Below are 17,790 nucleotides of genomic sequence, written 5' to 3' on the forward strand. Positions count from 1 at the left end.
TTCAGAAGAAAGTCAAGAAGAAGAAGTTCAGCATGTGCAGACTCGATCGATGATGAGGAATAACAACGCTGTAACGCGCACCTGGTATCCACAGGGACGTCACTCAGCCTTCCCTGGAGGCTACTCAACTGGAGACTGGGCCTGAAACACAGGATTGGTAGAGTTTAACTCCCTATTGTCTCTGTGTGCTTGAACCCCTTCTTCCCCAGGGTCCAACCCTTCCCTTTGATCCACAGTTCACCTTGTTTTCTTGGATAGTGTGCTCTCCATCCTGCTTTCAGTGCAGGGGCGCGTTGATTGATGCGGGCTCGTTGCTGCCTAGTTACTTCACTGGCAAGAGCCGACAGGTAAGTATAATGAGTCTTTTGAACAGTTCTCTAACTTCATTCCTTTCCTTCTTTAGATGATGGCCGGCGTCCGGGGACGCCGGAGAAATACCTTTGCCAGAGTCGAAGCATTTGGGAGCCCCTTAAGAGGAATGAAATGTGCCATTTTTGAAAATAGGTCCACGACCACAAGAATAGTGTTACACCCTTGACTGGGTGGTAAGTCAGTAATAAAATCGAGGGACAATGTGTGCCAGGGTGCTGGTGGGATTTCCAATGGTTGTAATAGCCCAGCCGGTTTCTGCTTGGATGACTTGTTTTGAGCATACACTCCACAAGATAGGATGAATTGGATAATGTCTTTACGCCACGTGGGCCACCAATAATTTTGTTTTACCTTGGCTAGGGTTTTAGCGATTCCGGGGTGGCCGTCGATCAAGGAATCATGATAACCGGACATGACTTGTTCTCATAGTTCTTGGTTTGGTAAGAATAAATGATTCCTGAAGTAGGGCAACTGATCTTTTATCATGTGATGTTCTCCTTGTGCACTCCACGCTTGCAATTGCTCCGGACTCATCAGGTTATGGTTGCTGTGATTCCTAGGAGCTTGTCACTCGGGATGATTCTGATACCCTTGCTCTTCCACCCCCATACGGGAAAGGGCATCGGCCTTCCCGTTTTTCACCCCTGGTCGAAATGTAATCACATAGTCATATTCAGCAAAAAAAAGAGCCCAATGTAGTTGTCGTGAGGATTGGGCCTTTGCCGTTTTAGGTACTAGAGGTTCCGGTGGTCAGTTATTATGGTGATTGCGTGTCTGGCGCGCAAGAGGTAGTGCCGCCATGCCTTAAAGGCTTACTTAATGGCCAGGAGTTCTTTATCTGTGATAGCGTAATTGAGTTCAGGGGGTGTGAATTTACGCGACCAGAAGGCAACAGGGTGTAATTGGCCCGTTTCGGGGTCCTTTTGTGAGAGGACGGCTCCCATAGCCATGCTTGAGGCATCCGTTTCCACCAGGTATGGGAGATCAGGGCGAGGGTGGCGTAAGATTGGGCCAGATGTGAATCTTGCTTTGAGTTCCTGGAAAGCCTCCTCGGCTTCTGTTGTCCACTGGAACTTTTTGTTGCTTTTCCTTAGTAATGGCAAGTTGGGAGGCACGATTTGCGAAAATCCTGGAATGAACCGGCGGTAGAAGTTTGCAAAACCCAGTATACTTTGAACCCCCTTGAATGAAATTGGGGATGGCCAGTTCAGGATAGCATCTACCTTGTGTACATCCATTCGGATTCCATTTGGGCTGAGAATAAAGCCCAGGAATTCCACCTCGGAGATGTGGAATGAGCACTTTGAGCTTGGCGTAGAGCTGGTGTTGATGGAGTTTCTCCAATACGGATCGCACTTTTTTAACATGGTCCTGCTTTGATGCAGAATATACTAGGATATCGTCGATGTACACTAGAGCACATACATCAATCAATTCCCATAGGACATCATTCATGAAGTATTGAAATGCAGCAGGTGCGTTGCAAAGGCCAAAGGGCATTACTTGATATTCGTACAAGCCGTATTTGGTAGAAAAAAGCAGTTTTCCATTTGTCCCCCTGTTTTACGCAAACAAGGTGATATGCCCCTCTCAGCTCTAGTTTTGTGTAGATTTGGGCATCTTTGACTTGATCAAGCAATTCAGGGATCAGTTTCAGGAGGTAGCGGTTTTAATCTGGTTCAGTGCGCGATAGTCGATGCACGTTCTCAAGTCCCCCTCCTTTGTCGGTACGAAGAATAGAGCACTGGCTGCTGGAGACTTCGAGGGACGGATGAAACTGTTGGCCAGGTATTGGTCAAGATAGGCCTTCAGGTGCTGGTTTTCTGGTTCCGTGAGTGCGTAAATTCACCCACAAGGGATTTGTGCGCCGGGTATCAGGTCGATTTGGCAATCGTATGGTCTATGTGGTGGCAGGGTATTAGCCTGTTCTTTCTGAAAGACATCTTGAAAGTCCTGGTATTCACTTGGTAGGGTGCCGATTGCCACAGTTGCAAGCGTGGAGGTTCTGGTGTCTATTGGTTGTTTCTCTTGGCGATAACATGTGTGGGCGCAAGTCTCGGGAAAGGCCAATTCTTTACCTCGCCAATCGATTCGAGGATTGTGAGCTACCAACCATGGCATTCCCAAAATCAACCGGAACTGTGGTGCCTTAATGAGGTCGAAAATGATAGATTCTTGGTGTCCATCCTGGCACAGAAGGGTTAAAGGTGCAGTGCATTGGGATACTGGACCAGAAGCTATTTCTGTGCCGTCGACAGTGGTAACAGTGTCGGTGGTTGATTTAGGGCGTAACAGAAGCCCCATCTTTGCCGCAAGATCCTGGTCGATGTAATTCCCAACGGCTCTACTGTCTATGTACGCTCTTACTGCGTGCATCCGAGATGATTGTTGGTGATTGATCAAGACCACAGATAGCGCAAAATGGGAGGTCTGTAGTTCACTTTCTTCGCTCGACAAGTGGACCCCCACACTTGCCAGCTGGGGAGTTTTCCGATTCCTTGATGGTATCTTCCTCGTCCGTGGCCCCTACCGTCCTCCTCGGTGGCTTCACAGGGCACTCTTTAAGGAAATTACCTGACCTTCCACAGTACAGACATAACTGCTGCTGTCTCGTTTTATCCCTTTCCGCTTTAGTCAAAGGGGATCTGACCCCCCCGATTTGCATTGGTTCTTCTGAACATTCCGTTTTTCGGGCAGTATTGTCCTTTGAACGCACATACATAGGGCGAGGGTGTGGTCTGGTTCGATCTGCTCTTCGGTCCTGCAAGCTATGATCCAGTTGAACAACAAGGTCAATGAATTCTGAGCAGTCTTTCGGGGGGTTCACTACTTGTGCAAGAACATCCTTGAGACCCCCCCGCAACCCCTGATGAAATATCGTGGTTCTCTTCTCCACTGGCCATTCTGCTCCAACTATGAGTCTATTGAACATGGCTATGTATGTTAATAGGTCTTGATTCCCTTGGCGTAGGGACAGAAGTTCATTGTCTAATGCCTGCCCATGAGTACGACGGGCGAACAGCTTTTCCATTTCCTGCTGAAAGCCCCTGAAGTCATGCAACAAAGGATCGTCTTGGGCCACAAAGGGTACAGACCAGTCCGCGGCGCTACCACTCAGATAGAATAGCACAAAAGCGACCCGTGATTGGTCATTCGGAAAGGCCCCTGGCCTACAAAGGAAGTGCAGGCGGCACTGGTTTATGAACGTTGCAAACCTCTTGGGATCCCCCGTAAATCGTTTGGGCGGGGCCAAGGGAACTGCCCCAGGAAGGATTATCTGAATGGGATTGGCTGATGGTGCTGGCATCGAGGGCACGCTTCCCAGCAATGGTGCATGCCCTGCTTGTGACTGGAGAAGTTGCCGGCTTAAATCATCAGTGCGTTCTTTGGCTACTATCAGCTCTCTCCTCAGGGTGTTGGTCTCCTGCCTGGCTGCATGTGCTTCAGAACGTAGCTGCTCCAATATGTGGGCTAACTGGTCAGTTTCTGACGTTTCCATGACGGCCAGGTGGATTTTGATGTGAGGCTTTGCGTTCTGTAACGCTCACCTGATATCCACGGGGATGTCACTCAGCCTGTTCTGACCTCTTATGACCTCGAACCCTTCGCTGGAGGCTACTCGACTGGAGACTGGGCCTGAAACACAGGATTGCCGGGATGGGAATGACAACGCCGAAGATGCCCGCAGAACAAAAGGAGCGATGAATGATGGGCAGAAGCGCTGCAAGGTAAGGCTGTTCCTAACAGTGTTCTTGTTCTTGCAGGAGCTGAGCGCAGAAGAAAGATGCAGGCCTACTGGAGACTGATCCGAACACGGTGAGTGTCACGCTGCAGGTGCAGAAAACGCAAAGCATGTTTCTCAGCCTGGGCGTGGCTCAAATAGTCTCTGGGTATCCCAGGTGTCTCTGGGCTGAACCACACCCAAAAGACTAGACTGCACATACAGTTCTGGGAACTGAAATATGTGGGGGCATCCATCTTGTCCCCATCAATGCACTACAAGTCCAATCCCCAATGTTATCCTATGGGAGTCAGTGAGTCTGGTGCCACAAGCACCAAGTCTGACTCCAAGTGGGTCTTTGGAGGGATGGAGAGGCCCTTGAGGGCCATGTAGGTGATCGTGGCCTGGCTCCAGCCTGACATCTTGGAGGGCTGAGGACATGAGGGGCAGGAATCATGACAGACACAAAGAATATCCAGTAGATAGATGCAATTGTACATTTGGACTGTGGCTGCCCTGAAACACTCCTTATAGATATCAAAGCATAAAGTGAGAAAGTTACTGTTCTTGAGCCACAGGAGCTTGTTCACATTGGACCCTAGGAAGTGCCGAAGTAAATCCAAAATGCCCGATCTTTAATTTGGACACGAATGATGATGAAAATTGTTCCAAGTGCATGCAATATCCTCAATCTCCTCCTCTTCAATAGTCGGGTCCCTCGTCTCATCACTTTCTCTTCCTCTTATGCCCTACCTCAGGCTCCCTCTAAACATCTGCAAGTCATAACCCTGATTTGTACCCCTCGCTGGAAGGTCTTTAAGGCTGGCAACCTTCTTCATCTTGCCACTCTCAACTCTCTCTTTGCTGTCAAACACTCTTCTGACATCTGCCACCTCCTTGAAGAACTTGACATTGATGTCATCGGTCTTACCGAGACATGGTTCACGGCCAGCTCTGTTGTAAGCTTTGACACTCTCCTCCCTCATGGCTACAAGATCCTCTCCGCCCCCAGATCCACCGGGCCCAGAGGGGGTGTAGCCCTGATCTTCCCTGAGTGGATTCCTGCCTCTATCATCCCCACTCAGACTTATTCCTCTTTAGAATGTCTTTTTTGCAGGCTCTTTCTCTCCTAGCCACACTCTTACTGTTACTACTCTCTACCGGCCCCCTGGTCAAATCACATCTTTTCTCTCCGAGTGGGCAGACCTCTCCTCCTCCCTTGTGACCTTAACCTCTCAACTCTTCCTCCTTGATGACCTCAACATCCACCTTGATTCTCCCAGTTCTTCATCTGCGCTCTTTCGCGTCCTCTGCGATTAATTCTGCCTCTCTATCCTTCCCTCCGGCCCGACTCTGCTGGTCACACACTTGACATTCTGATCTCCTCTGACCTCCCTCTATCTATTCCCTTCACCACCCCTCTCTCCTGGAGTGATCACTGCCTCTTCTCCTCTCATTGTTCCATCTCCTCCCCTCAAGCCAAGCCTACCCTAAGATTGCCACCTACCTTCTCGGACATCCGGCCCATGAAGCGTGTGTCAGTCGAGGCTTTTGCTGCCACCTTCACCCCCCCTCCACCCAGGGCTGACTCGCACCCTGACACAGCCCTGTCCCTGCTTTACTCCTCTATTTCTGCTACTCTTGATGGTCTTGCCCCTGTCCTGAGGATCAGCTTGAAGTCCAAAGCCAAGCGCAATTCTTGGTATGACTCTTACCTAGCTAAACTTAAATGTAAGTGTAGGGGGGCTGAGAGGAAATGGAGGGCTTCTTGTTCATCGTATGACAAATTGGCCTGTCGCCTGCTCCAAAGGCAACACTGACTTTCTGTCCGCACCAAGAAGAGAGTCCAAATTCAAGCGTGTGTCTCTGCGGCATCAAACAACTCAACCAAACACTTTCAAATCTGCAAGGAGCTGGCCAACCCTGCTGCAGTCTCCACTCCTCCTCTCGCCTCCCAGGCTCTTTGCAATGCCCTTGCCTCGCACTTTATCTCCAAAACCCTCTACTCCTCTCTCCTTCCTTTACCCCCTCTTCCGCTGCCTGCTGACCCTCCTTCAGCTAACCCACCCTCTTTGTCCTCCTTTCCTCTTTTCTCCCCTGATGAGGTCACTAGACAAGTCTGATATATGAAAGCCTCATCAAAAAAGGTTCATTCCTATTCCTTTAAAACCATTAAGGACCGTATTGATACCCTTGCTCCGGCCCTTGCTGATTTCTGCACCCTCTCCTTTGCCTCTGGATTTGTCCCCTCCCCTCTGAAGCATTCCCTTGTGCATCCTCTCCTTAAGAAACCCACAGCTGATCCTTCTTGTCCGGTGAACTATCGCCCAATTTCCATTTAGTCCCTTTTTGGGTAAACTCCTGGAAAAGCTGGCCATCTCTCAGCTTATCCTTCATTCCGATTCTGTTGGTTCTCTCCATGATCACCAATCTGGCTTCACAGCTGCCAGAAGCACGGAAACTGCTCTCCTGAATATCCATGAAGATCTGCTCTCCAACCTTGACTCGAACATTCCCTCTGTCCTCATCCTACTTGATCTCTCCTCTGCTTTCGACACGGTCAACCGTACCACCCTGCTCAACCGTCTCCGTGACAACCTGGGTATCACTGATCAGGCTCTGGCCTGGCTGACCTGATTCCTCTCTGATTGACCCTCCCAGGTTCAACTTGGGTCCTTCCTATCTTCTATCTCCCTTTCTACCTGCGGTGTTCCCCAGGAATCTAACCTCTCGCCCTGGCTTTTCAACCAATACCTGGCAACTCTCGCCTACTGCATTTCCATTTTCTGCTCAAATTTACAGTGCTATGCTGATGACACCCAATTCATTTTCAGGCTTCCTTCTGCCACCTCCTCTCCTTCCCGAATCTCTGATTGCCTAATTGCCATTCAAAATTGGTGTGCCGCCAATGATTTTTGCCAAAATGCCAACAAGACTGATATCCTCCTCATTGGTACAATTTCACCATCCTTTCCCCTCACTCTCTGGCCAGCCTCCCTTGGCCCTCCGTTTACCCCTACCTGTGAGGCCAAGAACCTTGGGGTCATCTTTGACTCCTCACTTTCCTTCTCCTCACACATCTCTGACAGCTTTAAAAAGTCAAACTTTTTACCGCATCTCCTCAGAGGTACTCTCCGTTTCATCTCCTTCCCTCAGAAGCTTACTGTCTCTCAAGCTCTGATTCACTCTAGGTTGGACTACTGTAACAGCCTCTTTCTAAATCTTCTGCCTTGACTCTCCGCCCTTTACAACAAATACAGAATAGGACTGCAAGACAGGTCCTTGGCCTCCAGCCCCGGGATCGTATTTCTCTAGCACTGAAATCCCTTTATTGGCTCCCAGTGGATGCAAGGATTACATGTAAAACACTCTGCATTGTCCACAAAGCTTTCTGAGGCCTGGGCCCAAAATACCTTCAACTATCCCACTGTAAATACCTACACCCTCGAGCCCCTCGCTCCTCTACTTCTAACTCCCTCAGGGTCAGTCGTTTTTCAAAGAAACAAGCTGGGGGTAGATCTCTGTCTTCGGCTGGGGCCTCCCTTCGGAATAGCCTCCCTGCCACCTTGAAACTTGAGGAGAACCATCTCCAGTTCTGGAAACACCTCAAGACCTTCCTCTTCACTTCTGCCTTTGCCCCGCTTCTCCCCTGCTCTTCTGTTTTCTCTCTCAGCACCGTGCACCTGGCCACCCTCTGTTCTTCAGCCCTAGGTACCTGCTCACACTGCCATCTTCCTGCACTGCCTCCAGGCCACATCTTGCACTGGGGTCTGTATCTGTGCCCATACAGTCCCCCACCCACTTCTCTTCTGCACTTATCAGATATACCCTATCTGCTTAACCTAGCACTTGCCAGAGGCTGGCTGCACTACCACCTTTATTTATCTACTTATTTATTTACTTGTACTTATTTATTTGTTCTGCTCTCTCCTCTGTTCCGCACTTTCCATCTTTCCCTCCTTCCATGCACGTTCCCCTTTTCCAGTTCCCATGCCCTTTAGAGTTGTCAATGTCACTGGGCCTAGTAAGATCATTGTTTTTGTTCTCCCCTATTCCCCTCCCTTTGCCTGGTCCCGCTCTGTAACACTTGTGAACAAGAGCGATATAAATAAAATATCATATCATATCATATCATATCATAGAGCGAGTTGACCTGTGGAACCAATCAACTTATGAAGGAGGTGAGCCTCCATTCAGCATGTGGCCAAAGAGACCTTAGACAAAGCTCATATATTAATCTGGCCATCAGTAAGCTCTGGGAAAGACCCAGCACCTTTTTCCATATTCGGCCCTCCAATTTTGGCCAGTTCATTTCCCAAAACACAGGGTTCACTACTAGCCCATAAAGGATACCTGGAGCCACCTTGGCAGTATGAAATGTAATCAGTGGAAAAAAGGAAAATGTACAGAATGTGATCAGATGTTTTCTCATTTGGGAGGTTAATTGAGAAACCTTCCCAATAAAGTCCAGATTATTTTGACTTATTTTGCGAAAGGTATTTGATGAATCCCAAATAGACCACCTCGCTCACCACCAGAATTACATGTTCTCTCAAGGCCCACTTAAAGTTTGCTGTGCGCCTACCCTGTCTTTTAAAGATCAATATTTTTGACTTCTCTGGGTTAATCGACATATCGTTCTCTCTTGAACATGTTCTCAGAGAATTCAAGAGGCATTGCCAGCCGATTACTGTGTGGTCAAGGACGACATTATTGTCAGTGTAAGCCATCCACCCAGCAGATCGACAACCAATTTTGGGACTGGCCAATGCTGACGATTCCAGAGCCCCTCCCAGATCAACTAAGTAGAGTTTAAAAAGGAGTGGAGCCACCAGGCATCCTTGTCTCACTCCCCTACCCACCTCCACTAAATCAGAGAGGTGGCCCCTGGAGTCCAACCTAACCCTAAAGGTGATATCCTCTTGCAAAGTCGACAGCATGGCAAGGAGGGGCTTCAGGGTCCCCCCAGGTGTCCAACTTTTCCCAGAGTCGGTCCCGATTGACCATGTTGAATGCTCTTAAGAGGTCTATCACTGCTCCAAAAAGCACCTGGCCCCCCTTCACCCAAGATTTTTCACTGAGTATCCCCAGCACCATTCCATTCAATGCCGTAGAAAGACCTCTACGGAAGCCAGTCTGAAATCTTGACAAGGTGTTTAATTTGCCTAGCCCAATGATTCAGTTTTCTCAGCAGCAACCCCACAAATATTTTACTCTCCACGTCCAGGAGGGTGAACGGGCAATAATTTGCCGGATTGGTCTGATATCCCCCCTTGAAGATGAGGAATATTATTGAGGTTTTCCAGGACAGGGGAAACAATCTTCTCTCCAGGATCTCTAGGAGGAGCAAGGCCAACAACCCAGACCACAAAACAATATTTCCATATAGGACCTGATAAGTCAGGCCATTGGGCCCTGCCACCCTGGAAGAAGATGACTTACAAATCAATTTGGATATTAGGCTCTCCGAATGGTCTAACTCCCAAGGTGTATTAGGGATCATGAAACCATACTTTGTAGGGGTCTTTTTTATAAAGAAGGGTAAAATGGTTACACCACTTATATAGGGATCAGCTATTCCTAAGGCTGGAATCAGGCATCCCGGTATAAACCCTTTCGAGCTTGTTATTCAGGCGTGTGCCATTCCTGCCAAACTTGACTATCCTTTTCTTACCATTGTTGATAATCACTGGTTGGCATTGGTGCAACCCTTGTCTATGCATTTCCCAGGTCATGCTGGCTTCCAAATGGCCATGGTTGCTACTTGACTTGAACTTTTTTACTGGTCTCAAAAAGTTGGGGGCGGGGGTAAAAACACAGAGTGACCCCATCTCCAGGTTGCAGCAGTGGGATCATCTCCCTCTATTGCACTGTTAGCCATCACCAGATTCCGCTCAGAAAGAAATTATACCCATCTCCTCCCTAGGCTGTCAGTCTTTTAGTGGACGATCTATCTTGGCAGATTAACTTATCAATGCACTGGGTATTGCAGTTCCCCCACAAAAATGATTTTCGCTTCTGGGTAATCTAAATTTACCTTGCCCAATAACTGTCAGGGATTTCAGAAAATTTGTGAGGTCAAAACAGGCGGTGTTCCAGTGTAAGTTAATGGTGATCAATGTCAGCACCTGGACAGAGGCTCGTATCCCCAGTTTGGCTGCCAATATTCCTTTTGTTTTACAAGGGATGACTTCCCTCTCCGATATTATGGAATTACAGGTCGCAATGACAAGGCCACCCGAAGGTCTCTCTCCTGTGAGAAACCGGAGTCTTTTCTCCCAAGCTATTCCCAAAGGTACTTGGAAAACATGGGCAAGACAGAGTATTCTTCTCTTGACAGAGAAACAACATATCACTACTCCTCTCAACTTTACCGGATACCAATAAGAAATGCATTCTTTCCATTTCCCATTACACTATTATAATCCCTGTTATCTCCCTAGCAGACAATAATTTACCTGACATCCACCCTTTGAAATGAACATCCACTCGAAAGAAGGAAGGATGATCAAGGCAAGGGAGAAAAATTCAAAACCCCTCTATTTTGCAATATACCTTCCCTTTTCTCTCTGATGCAACTACTACTCGGCCTACAAAGGAATACTATAACACTCACCATCCCATTCATTCTTCTCTCCATCCCATTAACTGTCCTTTTCTGAACTCCCAGTCTGCTTTTATAAAACACTACTGTTCCCACAATCCCCCTATTCATTCCATGACCCAGATACAAAACCCAAAGAAAAAACTAAAATAAATACCTCTGGCTTTTTCCTGCATGCCTGTCCTGCTAATGAAATCAGGCAGAGTCAGGCACCACACCTTGACAACACACACCTGACCTCCATTTCTCTTCCCCATAGAGATAAAATGCGGAGCACGGGAATACACAGTGAGCAAGGCAAAGCATACAAGGAAACAGCAGTTCCAAGATCGCAGTTTAACACAAGGAGAAATATGCCAAGACTGAAAAGGATTGCAAGGAGGGAAGTGCCCTTGACCTTTTCAGAGAAAGACTGTTACTTTAATGAGCCTTCGAGAATAAGAAACGTAAGACCTGGAATCAAATCTGAAGAAACCTGCATTGTGTGTCGGAGATACCCAGAGCTCTCCAGCATCGATAGCCAAGGCGGGGCGGATCGTTTGCCACTGTGGTACTGTCCATGGCTCCTACAACAAAGCAGCACCAGTAAAGTCAGCACAGCCGGTGAGTTGGGGAGGCTGATACAAGACCGGTCTATGTTAAAGCCAAGGTTGCAAGCAGCAACATTGTATAGAGAAAACTGAAGAGAACAGTGTGTGAAGCATATGAGACAAGAGGCACAAATATAATTAAACAGCAGATGAGTGACTGAACTTTCGAGGCAAAAACAGATACCACAAACCGAGTGGTCTGGCACCACATGGGTTCTCATTCGAAGGTCTCTGTTAGGTATCCAACTGAAAGGTGACAAATGTAAAAATGAATTATGAATCAAAGTGGTCCTGCAACGGGTCAAGCCAAACCCTGTGCACATTGGAAAGTCTTCGATATCTGATACTAACTGAAATTAGTCTGAACCCGGCTGAGGGAGACTAATTGTATTAAGAACAGGATCTGAGCCCTACTGAATGGGATCCGGGGTAAACTGTGAGTCAGCCGAGAAACAATATCCTATGAACGTTGTGAAAGGGGATCTGAGCCCAGAAGAGGGGGATCCAAAGTGATGATCTTTGTTTTAAAGGGATTTGAGCCAGGCTCAGGGGGATTTGTGGTGAATAGTGAATCACCTGAATCAAGTATTTGTAATAGGAAAATAACTTATTTGTTTTGTCGTATCAGGCCCTCTGCATGAAGAGATCTTGATAGGGAAATAGACTTGGGCACAGAAGACTCTGATGTTAATGAGTGAACTGCAACCTCATGCTAAAGAAGCCAAAGATGGTGCTATGCTCGAGTGAACCGCCTTGTCCAGTTCTTAAAATGTAGGCAAGAGTAGCCAATGGCCTGATCATTCTGACATATCATTTTTGTGAACACTGCTTTCATTTTCATAAACACTACCCCCACACTATTTGTATTTACAGGTAAGGATTGGCAATAGGTTTTTTAGAATAGGCCATTTTATTTTTACAAGACCCCACTAGGACTGCGTTATTATTTTATGGTGATAGCTTGCTCCCATCGGTAGATTTAGGATAAGATAGGCGTTTATCATCCCCTTGTTGAAGTTCAATAAACACCCTTAATTGTGGTCACTTGTGTCTGTCTTACTGTTGATGCAATGCCTTCCTTACACTCCCCTCTGATGCAATGCCGGCTGATGTAATATAGAAAAACCCTCCATCTGGAAGGAGTTAAGTAGCCACGAACCTAAAAAGAAACAGTTTGTTACTACCACAAATGGCCTCCTTCATGACCGTGTGTTCCCCAGCTCACAAAACACCACTCCTGACCACCAAAGAGACTCCCTCCCACCCCCAGATTCTTTAATACTAGGCTCAGAATTTAAGGGAGTAGGGACCAAACCTTCCTTTGTGGATCACACTTCTGGTCAGGCCTCCCTTTTTCTGCACCTAGGTCAGATGAACACTGTTAGAGGACCAACTTGTTTTGGCCTCGCCTCCACTACCGGTTCTTCCAAAATTCACCCTATCTTGGGTTGCTAAATAGACCTCCAGAAATGGAATCTCCAGGTCCTTAATTACTGCCAAAATGGCCTTTTGCCTCATCTTAGATTTTAAGCCAACCTCTGTCAATAAGATGGTGTCCTCAATGGAAAACGGACAAACGCAGTATCATGGCAGGAAAACAAATACATGTCTGGAATCTTCTTAAAACAGGACAGAATGGCTCCACAATGCAGAGATGTATGTTTTTTTGCAGAGCACTTCAGCAATAGTCTCGGAATGGCAAAAGGGGCTATCTCATCCTCCTGTGCTGCTGACCCTAAATTTGTAGCCATGTTCGCCTCCTCACACCTTTTATTAGGCACTGCCTGAGACTCCATCCTGTTCGCACCCAAAACTTTGGAAGTCCTGGCAGTCACTCTTTCGCACGTAAGGGGAGCTCCACTTTTCTCAACCGCCTTTGGAGAACCATCGGTGGTTGACAGTGAGGTGTTGCCGAATTCATCCTGCTGGTCCAAATTTTTCCCCTGCATGATGATGGGTATCCATTTTATTAAACTGGGCAGGATCATTGCATGAGTAGTTTTACCAGACGACTGTTTGATCGACATTTTCCCCTGGGAGAAAATTGGGGTCCATTTTATTGGCTTGGACATTGTACTGACATGAGCTAAACTGAAGTTGTCAGATGACAGTTGCTTATTGAGGCTTTCACCTACTCCTTTGACACTCAGGAGGCAGTCAGAGGGCATACTGGGCACATGTTCCAGCCTTGTGTTTGTCTGTACACCAGCGCTAGCCCTGACCACCTGCCAAGAACTTGTCCCGAGAGGCGGAAATCTGACTTTCAATTACTAGGAGATCTTTTTCCTGTACCTGCAGCCCCACGGATCTAGGGTGCTTATGATTCTTCTCCATCGAAATTGGTTCTACAGAGCGAGGCTCCGACAGGGCACGGCTAAAGCGGGCATAGCCAGTGTTCTTTGATTTCCTTGATTTTTAATTTTTTTTTTCCCTTCCAGAGGTATCAAATCCTGCCTCACATTAGCATTGCTCCATCTCTTGGCTTTGTCCCTTCTTTGATGGTTTTGGCACACGCCCTCTGTTGGGTCACTGTCAATGAGCTCCTCACCCTGGGCAGGTTTAGAGGCTGCTTCTCCTTCGTTGGGCAGTCTGCGCATTCACCTTCTGCTACCTGCGCCAAATGACTGAATTCCTCTAATATAGATTCTGAGAGAGGAGTGTCATCAAAGGTTGTACCTGGTCTGCCATGTGTAGGTGCAGCCTCCTCCTCCTCTGCCTGGCTGCTACTTTTTGCAATTCTATTTAGCAGTTGGGAGACTCCTCCCCATATCTCACTTATTAATAGCATGATAAATTAATATAAGCTTTGAATAAGAATCACTTACACAGCTGCAGATGTGGCACAATGTGATTAAATGATTTGCCCACGATCAAAAACTTTGGTTAAATGGTGAAACTGGGATGTGGACAATTTAAGCATCTGCACACATCTTCTAGGTTTAGTTGATATAGATATTGTTAAGGTTTTACTTTACATTTCATACGCTTAAATATTTATTTAGAGCAATGCCTTGGAAGCAAACCACATTGCATAATAAACTAGCCTTTCATAGTAAACTAACTGCACACTATATACAGTGTCATAGGAATATGTTGAGCAATAAGAGTATAGCGTTGGTTTTTTTCTCCCCCAACCTGCATGCAAAGACACAATAGCATCATGCAGATCAACGTGAACCTAACAGATCCTCCCTGGGTTTAAAGCCATAGATATTGGGGGTCATTACAAGTTGGGCGGTAAGGGATAACGGGCACCGGTAAGGAGACCGGTGCCGGTAATCCCTTACCACCCAATTCCGAGGTCCATTAGCTGGAACTGCAATGGACGTGTGGTCGGACCACACGTCCCTTACGGGTCCCGTTAGGGGACCAGGGCGCTAATTACAGGCCTGCAATTAGCAGGCCTGTAATTAGCGCCTTCCCCATTCCCATTGAGCCCTACGGGGGCTCAAATGGGAATGGGGAATGGTTGGTTCAATGGGGACTTACCGGTCCCTCAAGGGTCAGAATGCACCGGTAAATTCCCATTGAACCAGACGGGTGCCGGACCCAGTATTGGAGGCAGCCATGGCGCAAATAGCGCCATGGCTGCCTCCAATCTCGGAATGAGGCCCAATATTTCATAAAGCCTGCAACATTATGCACCCTTCTCACTTCTGATCACTCCCTCCCAGCCACATTTCTAAAGGGACAAAAGCCCCTGCTAATAGTATACCCCTCCCTCCCATCAGTGCCTAATGGCACACATTCCGATTCTCTGTTGACACAGAGCAATGTGACAGTCCCTCTGCTGCCTGGAGCTCCTTGGGACATTTTTCTGGCAGCAGGACACCTCTAACGTTCAGAACGGAATTGTTCGGCACACATTGTCCTGCCAGCGGGACGCATTTCCCGTTGGGCACCCTCTTAGAGGTGCCAAACGGGAGAGGTGTCCCACTGACAAATGTCCCGGTCAGGCTCTTAAAAGAGCAGGGGGGGCAGAGGCAGTTTGCAGCCAATGCCTCTCCCGCTCACTACGCACCTGCTTGGAGTTATTTGAACACAGGAAAATACACAAGAACATATACCTTAATTCTAATCAGTCAGAATCTTGTAGAAACAATCTATCAGCATGTACATATTTAAGGTGCTGTGCAGAACCCAAGTTTGGAGATATATGGCATTTAAACATCTATACCAAGTATACTTGGTCACCAACTGCACTGCATTAACTGATGGCTTCTGCCTTTGAATGAATGGAATAATCAATGGAAATGCTAAGATTCCAATGAATCTGTTCCTTTGTGCTATGGCCTTATAGTTCAGCTAGGTCAAGTAAACGTAGCCCAACATTTCAGGTATCAGGGGTTAATAAAGCCTGGCCTGCTCAATGGACGTTGCACCACTGTTTCCATGTGTTAGTAGGCATGTACATATAAATGTTGTTTGCACACAGTGTATGTCAATGGAGGTGCTGGGTGCATTTGTTTGTGAGTGTTTGTGCAAGCATATTTGTGTTGACTTTTGTGTCTGAATGAATGATCAATAATGCATTGTTTGTATGTTCTGGGTGGAATGAAGCTTGTGGATGTTATCTTGTGTCACTGGGTGCATGGCAGCCCCGGCTGACGATCTGTGGGGGCCCTATTGAATTTTAAAAAAGTTATAACAGAGCGTCGGCAAAGGACTCTTGTGGTGTAGTAGTTTAGTATTATCCCTCAGGGATTTGGGTTGTTTGACTGAGGTAAAAAGATTCACAGCAGAATTGACCGTAGTCATTTTCGGCACAAATACGTTTTTACCTCAGTACAAAAAACAAATCCCATGTCCCCACAAACCACCAGGACATCCTCAAACCGCCGCTACTTACCTTTTCTGCATCCACCGCTTCTCCTGTACTCTGCAGCATCAGTTCCATCCCTCGTATGTGGGTCAGATCTGACACTGCGGGTCCCTTTTTATTTTTTTATTTTTTGGGTCACGTGCCTCCAGTGTTGAGGAAGCAGGGGACACCCCTGCAACCCCTGAAGCTGAAAATACTGAACATGGAGAGCAGGGGGACACCCTCCTAACCTCCGCTCTTCATGTTTGGTGTCTTCGCCTTCAAACTAAGGGTGGTAACCGAATTTGGTCAAATCTACCATTCAACCAAATTTTTACGAACAATTTGGCCGAAACGATCCCTCAGAGCCACCATCCGGACTTCCTCCACTCCATGCCTTTACTTCAGTTGTCATGTCCCCTGAAACATTTTCAGCAAAGTTAATCCACTCTTTCTGCCTGTGCCTCACATTTTGCACCCTGTATAGAAATGTTCTCAAGGGCCTAACCTGTGGCCTCTGTCTTCAAGTCCTTTAAAGATGACCTGACTGTTGTGTTTAAGGTCTTCCTGAGGCCCACCATTGACGATTCACAAGAGCCCATTTCCTTGGTGAGCTCCATTAAAATTCCTGAATGGGTCTGCACTTCGCCCCTCAACAGTTCAAATATGTTGATCAGTGAGTTTAATGCAAAGTTCAGGGCCGGGAGAGTGGCATCATTCAATACAGGATCATTCAGAGTTTCACCTGATTTATGCCGGCCTGCATCTGTCTGAGACCCCTGTACCATTCCTATTGTTGGTGTGGAGGGCTGGCCCAGAATTCAGTTTACGAGTAAGGGGGCCTCATCACGAGTTGGGCGGTAAGTTAATAGCCCTACCACCAAACCCCCGGCGCTAATAGTGCCGGATCACGGGTTTGGCGGAACGGGAAATCCCCATTCCCCATTGAGCCCATTCGGGAATGCCCCATTTCCCATTGGGCTCAATGGGGAAATTTCACGCTCATACCGCCGGCGGATTTCCCGGCGGCGGTAAGAGGGTGAATTTTCAGCAGATTCAGCTAAGAGCTGGGGGGAAATCAGCCGAAGCCGTGATTTGGCGGACCCTTAAATCCGGTGGTAAGAGTGCTACCGCCGCATTTAAGGGTAACCGCCAAACTCGTGATGAGGCCCAGGGTCTAATTGATGTACTCGAGATTACCCGGGATGATCTCCCTTCCTTAAGGGCTCCTTCCACTGGGATAGGACGACCCTCCATTTCTGGGTCCATAAACCGGGAGGAAGTGTCCCCACCAAATAGCATTATGGGTTCTAGGTCTCCCATTCTCTGGCACTTTCTCTTAGGAAAGAAGTCACTGATTTGTTTTTATATTGGTTGCTGTTACGGTGAAATTAAGGACCATTGCCAAAAATTGGCCTGGATCTATACTGACCGTAGGACTCCTCCCACGATTTTCTGCTCCATGTATCTGTTCGTGGACATGGATTTGACCACCCACCATCATTCCCAGCCCAGCAGTTGTAAGTTGGGGGGTTACAGGGTCTGGAGGCACTGCACTTCTTTTGCCTCCATCTCCGTAACTGAGCAATCCAGCTCTGGAGCTCTTGGGTCATCAACCAGTGATCCACTGAGTAGGTAATAATTCGAGGGCATTGTTTCACTCGATCCCTTCCTTTTATAAGGATGGCACATGACAATCTGT

Source organism: Ambystoma mexicanum, chromosome 2q (genome assembly GCF_040938575.1).
Source record: "Ambystoma mexicanum isolate Mex_15411 chromosome 2q, UKY_AmexF1_1, whole genome shotgun sequence".
NCBI lineage: Eukaryota > Metazoa > Chordata > Amphibia > Caudata > Ambystomatidae > Ambystoma > Ambystoma mexicanum.